The 18,571-nt window shown below is 52.0% G+C and overlaps 1 long non-coding RNA gene across 1 annotated transcript in view; it reads left to right on the top strand.

The window, feature by feature from the left end:
• Nucleotides 1–130: 130 nt before the first annotated feature.
• The window catches only part of LOC132597979 (uncharacterized), a 33,294-nt gene continuing 14,853 nt past the window's right edge, over nucleotides 131–18,571 (top strand). The window contains exon 1 of the long non-coding RNA XR_009565539.1: nucleotides 131–260. This is a non-coding gene — a long non-coding RNA (uncharacterized lncRNA). The remainder of the gene's footprint in view (nucleotides 261–18,571) is intronic.

Genomic DNA, 18,571 nt, shown 5'->3' with positions numbered 1-18,571 from the left:
GCGTGGCTAACAACATTTCCTCGCAGGATAATTCGTAGTAGTATCTGCTCTTCAAGCTTATCTCGCTTGACTAATAGTTGTAGGAGATGTCAATCATCTTCGCCTCCCGCCCCCGCACAGCCTGAAAGTTCACGGAAAAGCAGTTCCAACGTCGTGTATCCAGAGGCGGTGTTAAAAGAAGCTTTCTGATTGGCCAGAGACTGGCTTGGACCATCTTCGGGAGGAATGGGGACTCGTCGTATCCTCCTGCCCTTCTAGAGGTGGGTTCGCCCACGAAGTGGGCCGGTCGGGAGCGCGGGAGGCTGGAGCGTCGCTTGCCCCGTGGACAAGGTGCTGTTGCCCAGGCGGAGCTTTGAGCTGGTTTGACTTTGCCGAGGTTCTTGTCGCTCCCCCAAGTCCCAGATTCCGGGGAGGGCGGCCGTACGGTGCATCAATCTCGCAGGGGAATCTGATTTTTAAAGCCCAGGGATATTATGCGCTTTAAAATGTAAAATATGAAAGTGTTAAAAGTGACGTCTGTGGAACAAAGACAAGTGAGGGATGTACAGGAGTCGTTGGACTCAGGAACTGGAGGCTGTACTTTCCTCTGAGTCCAGCCCCTCTTGTAAAATGGACAGTGTGTCACATACCACATACGGAATGAAAGCGAGCCTCCAGGACACTTCCCATCCCACAGGGAGGCTCCGGATATATCTGTGGACGTTCCGGGGAGGCCCCTCTTGCTGGCGGTCAGGAATCCCAGTCTGCAGTCACTGCTGTCTTCCTGACCTGGACAAGTCACCTCACTCCTGAGCCTGGTTCCTCATTTTTAAAAGGGGCTAGTGGAACCCACCTTCTGAGGTTGTCCTGAGGCTTAGAAGAGAGAGAGCATCTGTAGGTGCCTGGGACATAGCTCAACGGTGACGAATGGATGAATGAGAAGAGATTTATCTGGACAGATTGGGTTTACCGTCACTGTCATATGTTGGCCAGGTGCATGCACCCCTCTTCTCACTCTCGCTGGTTCCCCTGGGGTGGCTGGTGCTGGAAGGGAAGAGCAGCCCCTCAGGGAAGACGCCTGCCCCCAGGATTCGCCATCACATGCCTTTCATTTGGCTACCAGCCTTGTGCAGGGCAATGAACACACACACGCTCTATAAATCGCTGTGAATGCTTCAGCCTTGAATAGGGAGTGAAACAGTGCGAGTTGTCTGGAATTTTCTTTCCTTGGCAGTCATTCTTGGTGGTGTGGTTAAGACCTGTCGCCTGCATTTCCCTTACCTACTTGTCTTCTTTGGAGACATCGGGCAAGTCTGTCTCAGACACCCCAGGCCTCGGTGAGTCACGAAGTCTCTGCCTGGTCTTCCTGCCTTCGCCTCCATTCTGTCCTGTCAATCCCTTAAAGGACCTCTTGAGTGAGTCACCCTCCTGAGGCAGCTCATGGGGCTCAGATGCTGAGATCTGGGAGCCTCAGTTTCCTCATCTGCGAGGGGCGGGGGTGGTAATAATCGCACCTCCCTCCTAGGGCTGTCCTCCTCGGCACCACATCTGCTCGGGCCCTTTCCTTGCTGCTCCTGTGTGCGACTTTGGTCAGCACCACTGTAAGCATTTTGGATCTTCCCAGAGAGGTGGTAAACCCCATACGATGAATTCTACTACCTCACTCCACCATCCCAAGGGCCTTCTATACACCACTGATGACGAAACGAAAGCAGCATGACTGTCACTGGGTTTTAGGTGATCAGAGAGTTTGGGAGCCCTGAGGGCCCTTGAGAAATTCTAGTCTCACCCCTCCCTGAGCAGCTATAACACAGCTGGCGTTTGCTGAGCACACACCGAGTGCTGGTCTCATTCTGATTGCTTTAAAGAATTCATTAATTTAATATTCATCTGCTTATTTGATAGTCACAGTAACCCCCGTGAGGCTTGCATCATCCCTGTTTGATAAACAGGGAGACTGAGGCCCAAATGAGGTGAAATCCAATGCCCAAGGTCACAAGGCTAGTGAAGGGCAGAACTGGGAACTGAACGCAGGTAGACTATCAACCTCCTGCCCCTGACAGGAACCTCTCCTGCTTCTAATTCCCTCGCACTTCTTCCCATCCTAGAGAGTAAATATTTATTGAGTTCACTGCACGAATAACTCCTGCTGATTGAGCATTAGATATGCCAGGCACGTGCTAAACCCTTCACATCCTCTCTCTTGTTGGATGCAATGACTCTAGGAAGTAGAAACTGTCATTCCTTTCATTTCACAGGTAGGGAAACTGAGGCCCACAGAGAGCCCAGGCTCGTGCAACAAGCCAGCTAGAAGCAGAACCCAGCACAGGTCTCCTGATCTTGGAACCGGTGTTTTTTTTTCCATTGCTTGATGTAGTCTTTCCTGTTTCGTTAATAAGCTTTCCTTGAGTGCCTACCCTAGGCCAGGTCCTGAGCTAGTCGCTGGAGCCACGAAGTGAAGGTGACAGAGCCCCAGGCAGCTCCGGCAGACCATGGACACGTGGGAGTACCGGCCCAGAGCCGCAGGACCCTGCGTTTTCTAGAGGAACCAGGAATCTGGATTTTTTTGTGTGAATTCCCCTCTCAAATTTTGGCAACGAACTTCAATTTAAAACACCGCAGCTGCGTAGAATACGTCTGTTGTCCTGTTCACTCTGGGGGCTGCCCGTTTGTGACATGTAGTCAAGAAACACAAATGTGTGAACAAATCCTCTGACAAGGATCGATACAAGACCCCAAGGGGCACCCGTAACCCTGGTTAGGCGGAGGGAGCTGGGAAAGATATTCTGGAAGGAGAGCCTTGAAAAGTGGGTAGGAATTTATGAGGCAGAGACAGGGGAAGGGACTTCCTGGGCACATGGAACAGCACGTGCAAAGGCATGGAGTTGTCAGGGTGAGTTGAGCATTTGGAGAATGGCAGGTGACTCTCTTGTCTTAGGTGTGAATGGGAGACTGTAAGAGATGGGTCTGACCCAGGCCTTTGCTCGAAGCCAAATATACAGCGGAATGGCAAAAGAAAGTGAGGCAAGGCCTAAAACCTTCTTTGAGGGATTCATTCAACAAGGATTTTCTTGAGTACCACTTCCTAAGTACCAGGGGCTGAACCATCATAGTGGCTGTTCTCAGGGAGTATCCAACCCAGTGGGGAGGCAGGTAATCAAGCAGTGATGATCTATGACTGCTTGTGGTCAGGGTTGAGTAGGAAATGACTAGTTGCATTAAGAAAAAACATTCTATTCTGTGGTGCCTGGACCACACAGTGAGTTGTTAGAAATGCACATTCCCAGGTCCCACCCAGACCAACTGAGCTCTGGGGGTGGAACTCATGATCTGTGTTTTTATAAGATTTTCTGGTGATTCAGATGCATGCCCATGTTTGGGAACCACTGCTCTTAGGTCATGCCAGGACCCACTTTTTTAACCAAAAAAAATTTATTTATTTTCCTTTTTTTTTTTTTTTTGGTTGGGTCGAGCCTTAGGTGCTGCACATGGGGTCTTTGTTGAGGCACGCAGGATGCTTCCATTCCAGAACGCGGTCTCTTCGTTGCGGCGCTCGGGTTTCTCTCTAGTTGTGTCGTGTGGGTTTTCTCTTCTCTAGTCGTGGCACGCGGGCTCCAGAGCGCATGGGCTCTGTACTTTGCGGCACGCAGGCTCTCTAGTTGAGGCTCACCAGCTCAATAGTTGTGGCACGCGGGCTGCCCCGTGGCATGTGGGATCTTCGTTCCCCGACAAGGAGGGATTGAACCCGTGTACCCTGCATGGAAGGTGATTCTTACCACTGGACCACCAGGGAAGTCCCTGCCAGGACTCACTTTTATCCACTTTCTCTGGTTGCTTTACTATTTCTTAAACTCCCCAAGACCCTTCCTGCCTCAGGGCCTTTGCACTTACTGTTCTCACCATGACTGCACAACTTTCTCACGACCTTCAGCTCTTTGTTCAAATGTCATCTCCTTGGAGAGGCCCTCCGAAGCATCCAGTTGAAAGAATCGCCCCCAATCTGTCAGACTCAACTCTTCGTCTTACTTTACTCTCTTCATAGTATCCACCACTACCTGGTATTACTTTCCGTATTAATTTGTTTATTTATCTAGTATCTGTCTCCCTCCACTAGAAGGTAAGCTTCATGGGAACAGCGACTTGGTCTCTTTTGTCCTCCCAGCATCTGGGACAGTGCCCAGCATGGCGAGATGCTCAGGAAATATTTTTGAATGAATGAATGAATCTCATAGAATTTACTCTTTGGTCATTCATTCATTCATCCAACAAGCACCGATTCTAGAACCAACTCTTGTGCAGGTAATAGGCTTACTGTTGGAAGGAGTGCCGTGGCCATTTGGACGGGGGCAGCCTGATGCCTGGGTCTTCCACACCCCCACCTCCCCCGCACTGCACAGCCAACTCCCAACCCGTAGAACCTCCAGACCTTCCAGACCTTCCAGACCTTCCAGACCTGAGGGCTCCGTGGAGGAGGAGGGGTTAACAGCGCTGCTTCCCAAAGCCAGGGACTAGGCTGTTTGGGCTGATTGGGAAGCGAGGGCTTTGGGTGAGAAGGAGGCAGAGAGGCAGCTCCTGACAAGTCATTTCCAGGGAATGTTCAATCATCCTGGGGTTGAATGCTTCCTGACAGCCCTGACAAGCAGCGTGCATCTGAGCTGCGGCTCGGTGCCAGGGACACCTGCAGTATTCCACGCACGGCACCCTGGCCGATCGTGCCCACTTCAAGGTGCGAGTCCCTCTGCCGTGGTTCCAGAGGTTTCTGCGCTGTCTGGGCTGCTCCTCAGAACCCCATGCTTGTAGAGAGTATTAGCAGGACTGTTGGATGCAAAACAATCCCACTGGGGACATAGAGGCTTTAGGAGAAATTAGTGGGGAAAGGCCTCTTGAGAGTTATCCGGCTTGAATCCTCAGGAAGACTTGCTCTAATGCCCTCATGTGAGAGGGCAGTGCAAAAGAGAGGGTTAGTAGATTTGTAGGAATTTTATATATTTGGATCAGGGTTTCTTCATCTTGGTACTATTGACATTTTGGATTGGCTAATTCTCGGGTGTAGGGGCCGTCCTGTGCATTATAGGGTGTTTGGCAGCATCTCTGGCCTCTACCCATTAGATGCCAGAATCAGGTCCCTCATTGTGACACCCCAAAATGCCTCCAGATATTGCCAAATGTCCCCTGGGGGGGAAAAATTAACCATGGATGAGGACCACTGATGTATGAACTCAATGGGTAGGGAATATTGATTTTAAAATTGAAATCTGAAAGGATTGGGATTCAGTCTTTCTGCATTGGAATCCTGCTTTGCCTCTCAAGCTCAGTTTCCTCATTGCTGCACGTCTGGGTGCCACGAGGATCAGCTGAGTTAACATATGACAAGTAAGGGTTCTAGACCGGCACCTGACAAGTCATGAGATTCAGTAAACACCTGCTCTTATTAACAGCCATTGGGATGCTGATGAATCCCCCTGGGGGGCCTATAATGCAGCGGTGGCATCTGTTGGGCAATTCCCTATAACGCACTGTGTCGCAGCTGCCTTCTGGTACACTGCTTTCTCATGGTAATGACCTTTGCTGTTCAGTTTTCCACTGTTCACGTGGGCCTGGTGGTTTATGTCTCCGCTGATGCAGTACCCGGCGGTGGCCATCTCGGCAAAGGGCAGAGGAAATGTGACTGACTCACCTTCTGTGTGCCCAGAATGCAAAGTGGAGCCCTGAGCTGTGGCCTCGCAATTGCACAGAGGCTGCGATATCCCAATTCTGTCAGCAGGGGGCAGCAGCAGCTGGGAAAATGCCCGCTGCTGCAGGAGGGCGCCCAGGGGCTGCCTCGCTGTTTTGATTTACTTCGCTGCTGCAGGTATTCCAAGTTGAGCAAATCATCCCTCCAGGGCCACCCGAGGTTTCCTTTACCAGCTCATGGTAGTTTATCTGCGGGAGCCAAGAGTTGCTTTTGGAGAACATTCTACATTTAGCGTGTCTGTCCATTTCCAGATGGCTCAGTCTGAACCTAGGCCAAACTGTGCTAGGCACAAAGTTAAACTGGTTCCTGTTGTTCTATTTTCCTTTCGCCCTCTGCTCACCGCACCCCATCCTGCCCCTTATCTGAGTGACACAATGCCCTTCCCAGAAAGCACCCCAAGCAGCTGCACCCTATGCTCAGGCGCCATCTTACCTTGTTCCCCATCCTGCCCCAACCACAGAAACTCAGCAGTCCAGAGTCTCATTGTCTCATCATTTCCCTGAGTCCACTCTTGACCTGTTCCATTGCATTTTCTACCCAGCAGCCAGGGTCATATTTAAAATTTTTAAATTTTGAACAGTCTCTTCCCTAACTTTAAAATTTAAAAGATGGAAAAGAGTACACAGAAAACATTTCCTCCCACCCTTGACCATAGGCCTGCAGTCACCATCCCCAGGGGCTACCACTCTTAACAGTTCCTCGTACATCCTTTCAGAGAGATGTTATGTACATTGCAGCAAATATGCATGAACGTTCTTTCTTAGCCTTTCTCTTCTCCTTTGCCCCGCAAATAGAAGTGCCACACACTCTTCTGCACTTTGCTTTTTTCCATCTAACCATATACCTTGGAGAGGTTCCGTGTCAGTACCCACAGGGCCCCTTGTTTTATTTTTTAATCGCGGTGTCCTCTTCAATTGCAGAAAGTGGTTTTCTAAATCTTGTCGTATCGCCACTGCAACCTCCTCAAAGGCTTCCTACTGTCCTGGGTGGGTAAAGTCTGCTTCCCCCATAGAGCTGCCAAGCCTGGGGAGCAGCCACTGCCTATCTCCAGCTTCACCTCACTTTCTGTGCCCTGGGAAGGCTGGCTTTCTCTGTCCTCAAACCTGACCCGCTTCTCCTGCCCCAGGACCTTTGCCCCTGCTGTCCCCTCCTAACCTAGCTTACTCCTACTGTGTTTTTCTCAGCTCAAACATCACTTGCTCCATGTGTCCTGTACATTTCATTACAGTGGTGACCATTGTCTGTAGTTATTGGCACTGTAGCATGGTGATTAAGTCATGGGCTCTAAGGCCATACTCCAGAGGTTCAAATCCCAGCTCAGCCGCTCTGTGCCTGGGTGACCTTGGGCAGCTCACCGCACCTTTCTGACAAGCGGAATGAGAGCAGTAGATCCTTCGTCCTGGCTTTTGTGGTGAGGATTCCATGACTAGATGAGCAGGCACAGAGCAAGACTCCGTAGCTGTGAGGATTGCAGCACATCTCTTTTGTAACTGAAAGTGGGGTCCAGCTGCTCACAGCTCAAAAGCCAATAAAGAGGCAAGGTTTGTGGAAAGGAAAGTTTGCTTTATTTCAGATGCCACCAACCAGGGGCTGGGGGGAAGGGGGAGGGCAGACTCCTGTCCAAAGGCCGACGCCCCCCATCCCCCCCACTGACAACCAGGGAGCAAGAACTTTTATAGGTGGAGGGAGGGGGCTACGTGCAGAAACAGCGCAGTCAGCTCTGACACTCATCTTGATTGTTTTAGGTACAGTTAATCTTCAGTTCCAGGGTCAGTTTATTCCCATTTCTTTGAGGCCAGTTCTCGGAATTGTGGCAGCTTGTGTCATGGCTACAGTCTGGTCATCATGCAGTTAACGTCTTCCATCTGGTGGGAGTTTCAGTATCTATAAGACAGCTCACAGGATATGGCTCATAATATTATCTATAGCCCTTGAGAAGAAACTGAAGGTCCTTGACTTTGCTTAATGATTAAACTAGTATTATTTGGTCTCCTTTGACTGTTTTCCTTTGTTTCTGCATTTTCTCACTTCTCTGATTAAACTTATTTTTTAGCTAAAGTTTTTCCACAGACAAAAGGCAGGTGGAGGACATGGGGGGCAACGACCATAGGGTCCTGCTCTGTTTCACTTTCACCTGCTGCATGCAAACCCTGACAGTGAGGGCTGTGTCTCTTTCTCAGGTGTCAGACCCCAGTGCCTGGTGCAGAGCAAGAATTGTAGAAATATGGGCCAAACCTACTGGGCGTATTTACATATTAGAAGGAATCTCTGGAGGAATTGTTGTCTTAACCCACTAGTTTTTGAACCACGCCTCTTGTGATACTAGTTAATAATAACAGCCAACGGTTGTTGACCCTGGTGCCAGGCTCATCCTTAGATTATTTCATCTGTTCTTTACAACAATCCTGACAGGTAGGTAACATCATTGGCCCTATTTTCCAGGTGAGGAAACTGAGGCACAGAGAGGTTTAGCAACTTGCCAGAGGTCACACAGGAGCAGAGCTAGGAGTCAAACCCAGGAAGCCTTCTAGGAAACAATAAATGTTTATAAAGAACGTTGCCTTCACTCAGAGATGGCCGTCTCTGTGACTGAGTGTGGGCTGTGCTCAGGGGTACCCTTCCCATCCATCACTGCCTGTTTCAATTCTAGGCAGGTTTCGAGACCCAACTCCAGTACCCGCTCCTTCCTCCAACCTGGCAGCCCATGTCCTGATCTACGTCTGGACTCCTGGAGAGAGAAGGTGGCCAGTCCCTCCACCTGGGTTCGGGCCCCCTGCTGTCCCCTCTGGTAATTATACCCTCTTTCTCCTGGGCCCTCTGTTTCCTCTGCCCACTTCTGCCCCACCCGCCTCCCCCCATGCTGCCTACACAAGCTCAGGCCGTTCCTAGCTCTCCAGAGGAGACCATCCCTCAGTCCTGTGTTGTCCACACCTCCCCTCCAAGGTCACTCATGGCCGAGTGGTCCACTGCAATGCCAAGGCTGCAGGAATGGGGGACGCTGTGCCCTTACTATGTGCCAGGCCCGCGATAAGCACTCAGGCCTCATGGTACCACGTGAGGTGAGGATGAGAAAACCGACGCACAGGGACGTAGAGCAGCGTGCCTAGGATCACACGCTTGAAACAGCGGGGCCGGCTTCGAACCCAGGCCGGCGTGTGCCAAGAGCCATGGCCGCTGTCTGCGATAGGGCTCCTCTGCCGGTTGGCAGGCCTCTCCTCCCTCCTGGCCCTCTCTCCGCCTTGCTTGGTGACACCTCTTCTCCTGGCCCTCCACCTGCCTCCCCAGTGTCTTTCTCCAAAGCACTGGCGGAGGCTCTGCTCCCTGCAGCGAGACGGTGGCCCCCAGGGCTGTCAGCCTGCCCTCCAGGCGCTCCCTGGAGAGTGTGCTCAGGCCACGGCTTAACTCCTACCACAGCCCACATGACGTGGCTGGACCTGGAGTCACGATTCCTCAACCCTTGCTCTCAAAGGGTTCCTGTGCGACTCAAAACTGACTCTGCCTGTTGCCTCAGACATGCTTGGCAAACTGTAAAGTGCTGGACAAAGTTAAGGGCTGTCACTCTTACCATGATTGGCTCCCTTCCGAGGTCGATTCCTGAGCTCTTGCTCCAAGGGTTCACGGGACACGTCGTCAGCACCCGAATGTGGCATCCGTGGGTTGCCATCTGGCAGCCTTCGAACAGACTGGAAGTACCTGACAGCCGTTCAGAATTCAGCGTTGAGGGGCCTTTTCTACATGGAACCACGGGGCTAAACATGGGCTGGTGAGCGTGTTGCCCTACGGGGTGGCCTCCACGTCCACCTGCCAAGCCTCTGGTCGCTGTAAACAGGCGTGATCGCCTGGAGACACAGGCATCCCTCGCTTTAGAAGAGGGAGCTGGCAGGACACGCGCCACCCAGAGCCTCTTGCCTTATGCTGCCCAGGGGCTGTGTGCCTGATGGTGCCGGAGTGACAGGGGGATGGACTTTTAAGTCAACAGATCTGGATTCAGAGTCTGATGTGAACAAAAAGACGGCTCTGGTCTCGCCTCTCAGTGAGACGACCCTCAGTTTTCCCAAACGTAGTTCTGACGCCTTGCTTGCTGGGAAAGATTTTTAAGATCTCATGAGGAGAGAAACAGTTTGGGGGTATTTGAAATGAACAATAGATACCAAGTCATGTGGAGTCGCCCTTCAAAGGGCTGGCGCTTCAAAGCTCAAAGCTCTGCCCTGTCGTCTCAAACTTCAACAGTCAGTGCGTCCATTTTCCAGAGGAGGAAACAGAGGCTTCAATAAATGATTTCAAAGACGTGTCTGACGCCGCATGGCTAGTGAGAAGGGAGAGTGGAATTAGAATTCATACCTTCTCTCTCCCAATCCAGCTCCCCTGCTTACTGGCCTTGGGAGAGCTCAGGAACTCGTCTGAGCCTCTGTTTCATCATCTGTAAAATGGGACCAATGACCTACCTCAGAGAGCTGTGAGGATTAAACAGGATAACGTAAACCACTTGACGCAGCCACAGCGTACACACCCAACAAATACCGGCAGTTATCACTACTTTAGGACTTGCTCTTATGAATGAATGAATGAATGAATGACTTTAATGTACTTCTGCCCTCTCCCGGGCCTAGGAAGCTTCCCTGGCAAGAAACCCAAAAAACGAAGGCGATTTCCTTTAGATGGAAATAAAGGCCCACTGAAGCCGTGTATGGTGGCAGAAGAATTGGCCCTCATTTCCTCTACGTCATTCACCTTCTTGAAGGACCTTTCCCAAAGCCAAGAAAGGGCTGGCCTGCTGCGCAGACCATCCGCGATGATCTCTCCAGCGACGCTGACAAGGTGGCCTTTTGTGATGATTATGCAGGAAGCCTTCCAATAACTGACCCTCCGCTCCAGCAAAAAGCTTTGAATTTTGCAAGACTGCGGCGTAGCAGTTTCTCATCTGACCCTGGCTCACCCTGCAAGTCTCACAGCCAACCCAGAATAGTCTCTGAAGCGCTCTGCCCGACTGACTGCCCTCTGCTCATTTCTCAAGAGTTAACAGGTGTGAGATTTAGAGGAGAGGGTGACAAGTGGCCCGGGACCTGGAGAAGCTGGAGTGGTAAGAGAGGGGCCGGCTTCTCGCTGGAGCACATCCAAGTTGGCACTGCGGGGACCGCAGTGAATACAGAAAATGCTAGAATGTTCAAGGGCCTCCGCAGTCAGAGCAGCTTCCGCGCTGGTCCCTTAGCTGCTGCTTCCCTGCTGCATCCTGCTCTTGGTGGCAGGTAGCCAGCTACTTTTTAATTTGTGTCCCTAAATATGGGACACCCATCATTTATCTATCCCATAGGGCAGAGGACTGTAGTGGATCTGAGCTGGGGCTCTGGGGTCAGATAAACCAGGGATGGTTTTTGTTTTGTTTTGTTTTGTGTTTTGGCTATGTTGGGTCTTCATTGCTGTGGGCGGGCTTTTCTCTAGTTGTGGCGAGCGGGGGCTACTCTTCATTGCGGTGCGCAGGCTTCCCATTGCGGGGGCTTCTCTTGTTGCAGAGCACGAGCTCTAAGCGCGTGGGCTTCAGTAGTTGTGGTTCATGGGCTTCAGTAGTCGTGGCTCGTGGGCTCTGGAGCGCAGGCTCAGTAGTTGTGGCGCACGGGCTTAGTTACTCCGCGGCATGTGGGATCTTCCCAGACCAGGGCTCGAACCCGTGTCCCCTGCATTGGCAGGTGGATTCTCGACCACTGCGCCACCAGGGAAGCCCAACTCCAACACTGTTTTGGTTTGGGGTTTGCCCAGAAGCAGACCCTGACCAAGGACAGATTCCCAGAAGTACCACTCCGGGGGTGGGGACATGAGACAGGGAGGGAAGAGGAACCAGGAGGGCTCAGCACTAAGCCACCTGCCGCTGTGGGCAGCTCAGCCCCCCGGGGACTCAGGGACGCTGTGTGGAGCATGCCTGCAGTCACCCCAGCTCGGCTGAGGGACCTGGCGAGTTCTTATCCACCCCACCGTCCGGCACTGGTCGGAACTGCACAGCTGTTACCCTCCACACATCCGCCTTGCCCTGTGCGGGTGCTGGACGTCCACAGCCAGGAACCAAAACCCCTTGGACAGCGAGTCTCGGGTCTTCAGGGTGAGAGGTGAGGGCACTGCAATAACTGCTGTGACCACTGCCCCCACCCACACTCCTCTAACCTGTCTCTGCCTCAGTCTCCCAATCTGTTAAAAACGGATAACAATACTGACTAGGGAAAGGAGATGCAAAGCATGCAGCAGAGGAAGTGCTCACTACTGTTGCCATTCTCATTAGAGTTTGCCGCCCGTCCTTCTGGAAGGCCCTTCTCCTCTTTGTTAACCAACGAACTTCTATTTATCCTTCAAGTGCCCAGCTTAGGTGTCCCATTTTCGATGGCACCTCCTTTTCTGTATGTATTAGCATCCTGGGGCTGCCATAACAAATGACCACAAACTTGGTGACTTCAAATGGCAGGGATTTATTCTCTCAGTTCTGGAGGCCAGAAGTCTGACATCAAGGTGTCAGCAGGGCCACGTTCCCTCCAAAGGCTAGGGGAGAATCCTTCCTTGCCTTTTCCAGTTTCTGGTGGCCGCTGGCATCGTTGGCTGCAACCAGGAACGGCAGAGGTCTCCATCCTCTGCCTCTGTCTTCACGTCAGCCTGCCTCTTCCCTGTGTATCTTCTCCTTTTCTGTCTCTTATAATGACACCTGTCATTGGATTTAGGACCCACACTAATCCAGGATGATCTCATCTCGAGACCCTTAACTTAATTACATCTGCAAAGACCTTTATGCCAAATAAGGGCACATTCAGTGGTTCCAAGTGGACATGCAACCCACTACATTTTACAAATTTTCTTTAATTATGATTGCACTGGTTTGAGTTATATTTGCTGCATGTACTAACCACAGCAACTTAACCAGTAAGGGTTTATTTTCTTCCTGTCACAAGCACTCTCAGGCTTGACAGCTTCCAGCTGGTACGATGGCTTCAAGGAGCCATGAGGGACCAGAGTCCTAGCTTTCTGAAGGCACCGTCACCAGCTGCGTCTTTAATCTCCATGGTCGTAAGAACGCAGCTCTGTGTTTGGACACCAAACTGCATCCTAGACAGGGTGAAGGAGGAAGGCAAAGGCCAAAAGGTTAAGGGGATCTGCTTGTCCGGAAGCTTCCCTGCAAGCCTCACCCAGGGATGTCTGTTTATTTGTCATAGACAAAAACCGTGGCCCCAGGTCAGGTATTTTTCTCAGGGTACGTTGCTGTCCTGCCCCCAAATGGGATTGTGATAGAAAGAAAGAGGTGAGAATTAGTGAAAAGTAGGCAACTATAATGATGAGTAGGCAAATTATAGTATAATATAATATAATATAATATGATACAGTAAGTCCCCTATATATGAACCTTCAAGTTCTGAACTTTCAAAGATGCTTCGAACTTTCAAAGATGCGCGTTCGCATGTCCAGTCACGTAAGTTAGTTCATGTGTCTGGCATACATTGTCAGGTGCACGCATCTGACAACAAGTGGTTGTGCTTTTGTGTACTTTCCTGTACAGTACTATATAGAGTACAGTAATACAGTATCTTTATTTCAAGCCCAGGAAGTCCAGAAGCAAACGTAAAAGCCAAGGTGATGTAGCTGGTACTACTGTCCTTTTCAAGGTACTGTACTGTAAGACTTTAAGTGTTTTCTTTATTTTTTGTGTTTGTTTTTTATGTATTATTTGTGTGAAAAGTATTATAAACCTATTACAGTACAGTACTGTATAGCCGATTGTATTAGCTGGGCACCTAGGCTAACTTTGTCGGACTTACGAACAAATTGCACTTACGAACGCACTCTTGGAACGAAACTCATTTGTATATAGGGGACTTACTGTATAATATAATATAATATAATATAATATAATATAATATAATATAATATAATATAAATAATATAATATATTGCCCGTAAGCAATTAAAATTCACATCACAGATCTCTCCCCATGTTATTATGGAAAATCCACAATTTCTAGTTTAAAGGACATACTATAGCGTGCTTGTGGATGGCCCATAATTTTCTCAACCTCGTCCCTCCTGGTGTTGCAGCAGCCTCCTTTCTGCACCAAGGCCTGGCGCCGAGGGAGAGAGGGGCCAGGATGTGAGCATTCTGGGAGGGGCCAAGGCGAGCCCTGTGGAGTGGCATCAGGCACAGCTGTATCTGGCAGCAGTGCTGTTAGTGGGAGTCGGCACCAGGGCCAGGAGGTGGTGGGCACACCAAAGGGACAGCAGAAATCTGCAGTGGACCTGGCGACATCGGCATGTCACCTTCCCGAGGTGGCGTTCTGAACCCTGGGTCAGGTCAGGAGGGAGAAAATAAGAAGAGCAACCTGGAAACTTCTCTGCTTCTCTAGGACATGGCACCCTCTTTGGATCCACCCTCCTGACATCTGTGCTCAATAGATAGCCAGTGGACGATTGCTTTAACAAGCAGCCAGCAGGAGATTAAGAGGATTTTTAATGCCCCATAAGTCGGCTTAGATCACAGCATCTCAGAGTTGGAAGGAACGCTGTGTCTAGGGAACTCTCCTGCTGATGCATGACTTCTTTCAGCCTGTTCCCTCCTCTCCACTTGCATGCCTCTCATGACAGGATGCTCACTGCCACGCCAAGATACTTTCCTCCATCTCCTCATCTACAAAACAGGGATAATGAGGGTCATCTGGCTCGGGTGCCACCACGCATGCGGCAGCCTGCCCTCGGCCCTTGGGAGCCTCAGAGCTGATCCCCATACAGCCCCACGTGCAGATACATCTTCTACTGCTTCCCCGAGAAGGTACAGGAAGAGCAGAAGCAGAGGCAATACAGGTGAGGGCCCGTTGTGATGCGGTTTGGTGTCCAGGCTGGCTGCTCCAATGGAGAAAGGTGCAGAATGGGCAGAGAGTCCCACTCTGCCCTTCACGGAGAGCCCTTCCCAAACGACGTCCTGATTCCTATATAAGCCCTGTAGAGTGGGCTGATGTCCCCGTAGAGTGGCAGCCAGGGCACTGGGGCTCCAGCATCTTTACTGTAGGAGACAGGGCCAGGAGACTGAACATTTTGGGAAGAGTTCTCGCAGTTACTGTGATGACTTAACAAGGTAATGCTTCTGAAGCGCTTAGCTGTGCAGGGCACAAGTAATCATTCAAAAATCATTTGGTGAATGGATGAATAAGTGTTTTCAATTTTCATTTTTTGTTTTCATTTTTATTAGCAGTGTGGTTTGGACAAATTACCTAACCTCTCTGAACCTTAGTGTTTTTCACCTGTTGTCTTCCTTCGAGGGTCACTGTGTAGATTAAGAGGTGGTGTATTACGTACAAAATGTCTGGCGCATATTAAGTGCTCAAAGGAGCAAGAGGCAGATGTGGACGGAGGCTCTGTCCAGCCCCAAAGCTGGAGCCTGGCACAGTCATATTCTCCAAGTCCATGGCTGAAAGAGAAGAGCGTCTCCAAGCCCAACTTTCCCCATCCATCCTTCTCCACCTCTGGTCCTTCCTTGCTCCCCCCACCCCACCCCGCCACCATCTGCATGCTTTCCCTGCTCTTGGCCATCCAGTCCATCATTCAGCTCTCTGCCCAGGTGCAGGCTGCTCCCGCTCTTATCAAAAGGCACTCAGGAGGGCTTCCCTGGTGGCACAGTGGTTGAGCCTGTGCGTCCGGAGCCTGTGCTCCGCAATGGGAGAGGCCACAACAGTGAGAGGCCCGCGTACCGCGAAAAAAAAAAAAAAAAAAAGGCACTCAGGAACCCATTTGCCGGCTCCTCTCCCAGCCCCGAGCTCCCTCCTACCTGCTCCCGGCCTGTCCCAGACAGAAGGGAGACAGAGATCACAAGTGAGGCTCCTCTGAGCATAACAATGAAGAAAAGGAGTCGCGTTCAGCTGATGAGCAAACGAGGAAGGGGGCTCAGAGCGTGACGAGGTGTTGGGGCGATGGATGCTGGGTGGTCAGAGGTGGCTGACACTCGGCCTACAGCAGGGGATGCTGGGCAGGCAGGACTTCCCCTGTGCCCCTCCCTCCTTGCTGAGTTAGAAGGTCCCTTTGGATGAGGCACCCTTTGGATGGCAGGGTGGGAAGGCAGGAGACAAGTTCAAGTCCCCGTTCTGCTCTGCACTTCTGCGTGGCCTCGAGTGACTCACTGGCCACGTTGGGCCTCTGTGGCCACATCTGCGTCATGCCACCTTTTTGTGTGCCAGGCCCTGGGATCCAGCAGGGAACCCCACAGACATGCCCTCGGCATCTTACGATCTCTGGGACACATGGCTGTGTATTAGCTGGTCATACTCCCCCTCCTTTTCACCTGTGATGGGGAGAGTTTCTGACGCCAGCTGGGTGCATCGTCCAGGTGGCTTTCCTGAGGATGAAGAGGGCTGAGCCAGGGAAAGAGGGGTGAGGAGGGCAGGGAGGGTAGAATGGTCCAGGCTGAGGGACCAGCTTGGAGGGAGAAGGCAAAGATGGAGGATGGGGTGGGGGAGTGGGAGGTCAGGCCGTCCCTGGGGGCAGGGAAGGCTGGGCTTGGCTTTTTTTTGTTTCTTTTTTCTTTTGCAGTACGCGGGCCTCTCACTGTTGTGGCCTCTCCTGTTGCGGAGCACAGGCTCTGGACGTGCAGGCTCAGCGGCCGTGGCTCACGGGCCCAGCCGCTCCGCAGCATGTGGGATCTTCCTGGACTGGGGCAGGAACCCGTGTCCCCTGCATCGGCAGGTGGACTCTCAACCACTGCGCCACCAGGGAAGCCCCTGGGCTTGGCTTTTTATCTTATAAACTGATCTATAGAGTACTTTATTATAAATATATTACAGAATTATAAATAAAATAGGTTTATTTTATTCTATAGAAGGGGCAGTCACTGGGTAGTTTCAAGCAGAATGATGTGACCTGGTCTGTTTTGGAAAGGGCCCTTGGTGGCTCTGGGTGGAGAATGGATCGGGGAGCGGGAGATGAGACGAGCAGACTGGGTAGGAGGCCGCTGCAGTGGTCCAGTGGCCGGGGCAGCTCCCACCAGCGTCTCTCAGAGTCTGGTTGAAGCCAAGTCATACAGTAAACTGCCCCGTTTATAAAAGTGCCAAACCTGAGTTACCAACAGTGACTGGCAGGATCACCTCACGGGAGGAGATGCCAAAAATGCTAATTGGAGGCTCTTCACAAGTGTGAGACCCAGGCCGCGTGGCTCCGTGGAGTAGGGCCCCTACCAAGCCCACGGTCAGGCGTGGCCGCCAGGGACGAGGTGGACCTGTCATGACCGCGGTGTTACTTGTCATGACACCTCCTCTGACTGCACCACTGCTCCCCCCGCCCCCGCAAGGTACCCCTACCTTGTCCTTCCCAGGCTCTAGGCAAATCCTTTCCCAAACAGAGCCCCGGAGCCAACGTCCCGGGTCCCCTATGAGGTCAAACAAACGCGCTTGGTGATTGTGCCACGCGCTGCCCCGGGGCTGCATCGCGATGTGTGGGGCTGTCGTTTGCGTGTAGGGCGGGACGCGCTGAAGGCCACCCCAGACCAGCAGCAGCGGCCGCTGTCACCGTTCCTGACCCGTGTCCTTCTCGCGGGGCCCTGTACTGGTTTCTGTGGGAGACGCCCCGTCTCCCCAGCCCCTCTCCTGTAATCCACATGGGCCACGTGTAGGGCGGCCCCTTTTCATCTGTCCTGTCCTCAGTGTCCAAAATTGGGCCCCGTTAGACTTCATATGGAAACCCAGGTCGGCCCTGGTCCTGACTGCTGTCACGAGCGCGTGTGCACACACGTGCCCTCACACCCACCAGCTCATACACACCGTCTCTTGCTCACACGTACTCACACGCTCAGGCTCCCGCAGGCCCACTTCCAACCACTTGACCTCTGGCTCACCCTCTGCCTTCTCAGCCCCCGAGGCCTAGTGCCAGGCTGATCCCCAGCAGGGCGGCCCTCCGGGGCTTGCACCTGCTTTGGCCCAATTCCCGGTTCTGGCCCCAAGTCCCCTCCCAGGCCTGGGAGTGCTGGCTCTGTCCGGCTGCTACCATGGAAGGTGGCCCATCCCTCCCTCTCAACCTGGATGCTGGTGGGTTGCCTGCCCAGGCCTCATCCTCAGTGAGAACCTTCCCTGACAGCCCCACCCAGGGCAACACCTCAGGGCCCAGGGGAAGGGTCAAGAGACACCGCTGGGCACGGGGTCTGGAAACATGGCACGGGAGGGGAGAACACTGCTCCAGTTCCCACCCCAAGGCTGTTGTGGGGAAGAGCAGAAGCCATCCTGCAGGGCCGCTACCATGCTTGCCCACCCGGCTTCCCTCCCCTCTTCTGATGTCCACGGGGACCCCTCTCCCCTACTCTTCTCCAGACTTGAGCTCTCTGTGTCACTGACCCTGCCTGTGTCCCTAGATGGGCACCTTCCAGAATGGGCCAATCAGGGCTCCCATGCTTCAGGTGGCCGTGACAGGTCCAGGGAGGGATGCAGGCTCTGGAGGTGGCTGCGGGGTTGGGGTCCTGGTCCCACCACTTACTCACAATGTGATCTTGGGTGAATGTGTAACTTCCCGTGCCTGTTTCCTCATCTATACAATGGAGAGAATAATAGTCCCCACTTCATAGGGTTGTTGTATAGATGGAATCATGTACAAGGGCTCGGTGCAGAGTAGGTGCTCAGTAAACCTGAGCTACTGGTATTAATAGGATTAAATTTGGGGCCTTCTGATGGAGTGATTGCGAAAGAGAAGCTCTTTTTTTTTTTTTTTAACTGATATTCTGAATATACACCTTGAGTGGCTGGAGGAATCTTGCCATCAGGAGGGAGAGCCTGCCTGATAATGAATCCAGCACAAAGGAAAGCAGTGCTCAGAGATGGGGAAAGAAGGACTTAATCCTGATGAAATCACTTAAGTTCCTTGATC

Source organism: Globicephala melas, chromosome 10 (assembly GCF_963455315.2).
Source record: "Globicephala melas chromosome 10, mGloMel1.2, whole genome shotgun sequence".
Classification (NCBI taxonomy): Eukaryota; Metazoa; Chordata; class Mammalia; order Artiodactyla; family Delphinidae; genus Globicephala; species Globicephala melas.
This window is presented reverse-complemented; position numbering and strand designations above follow the sequence as displayed.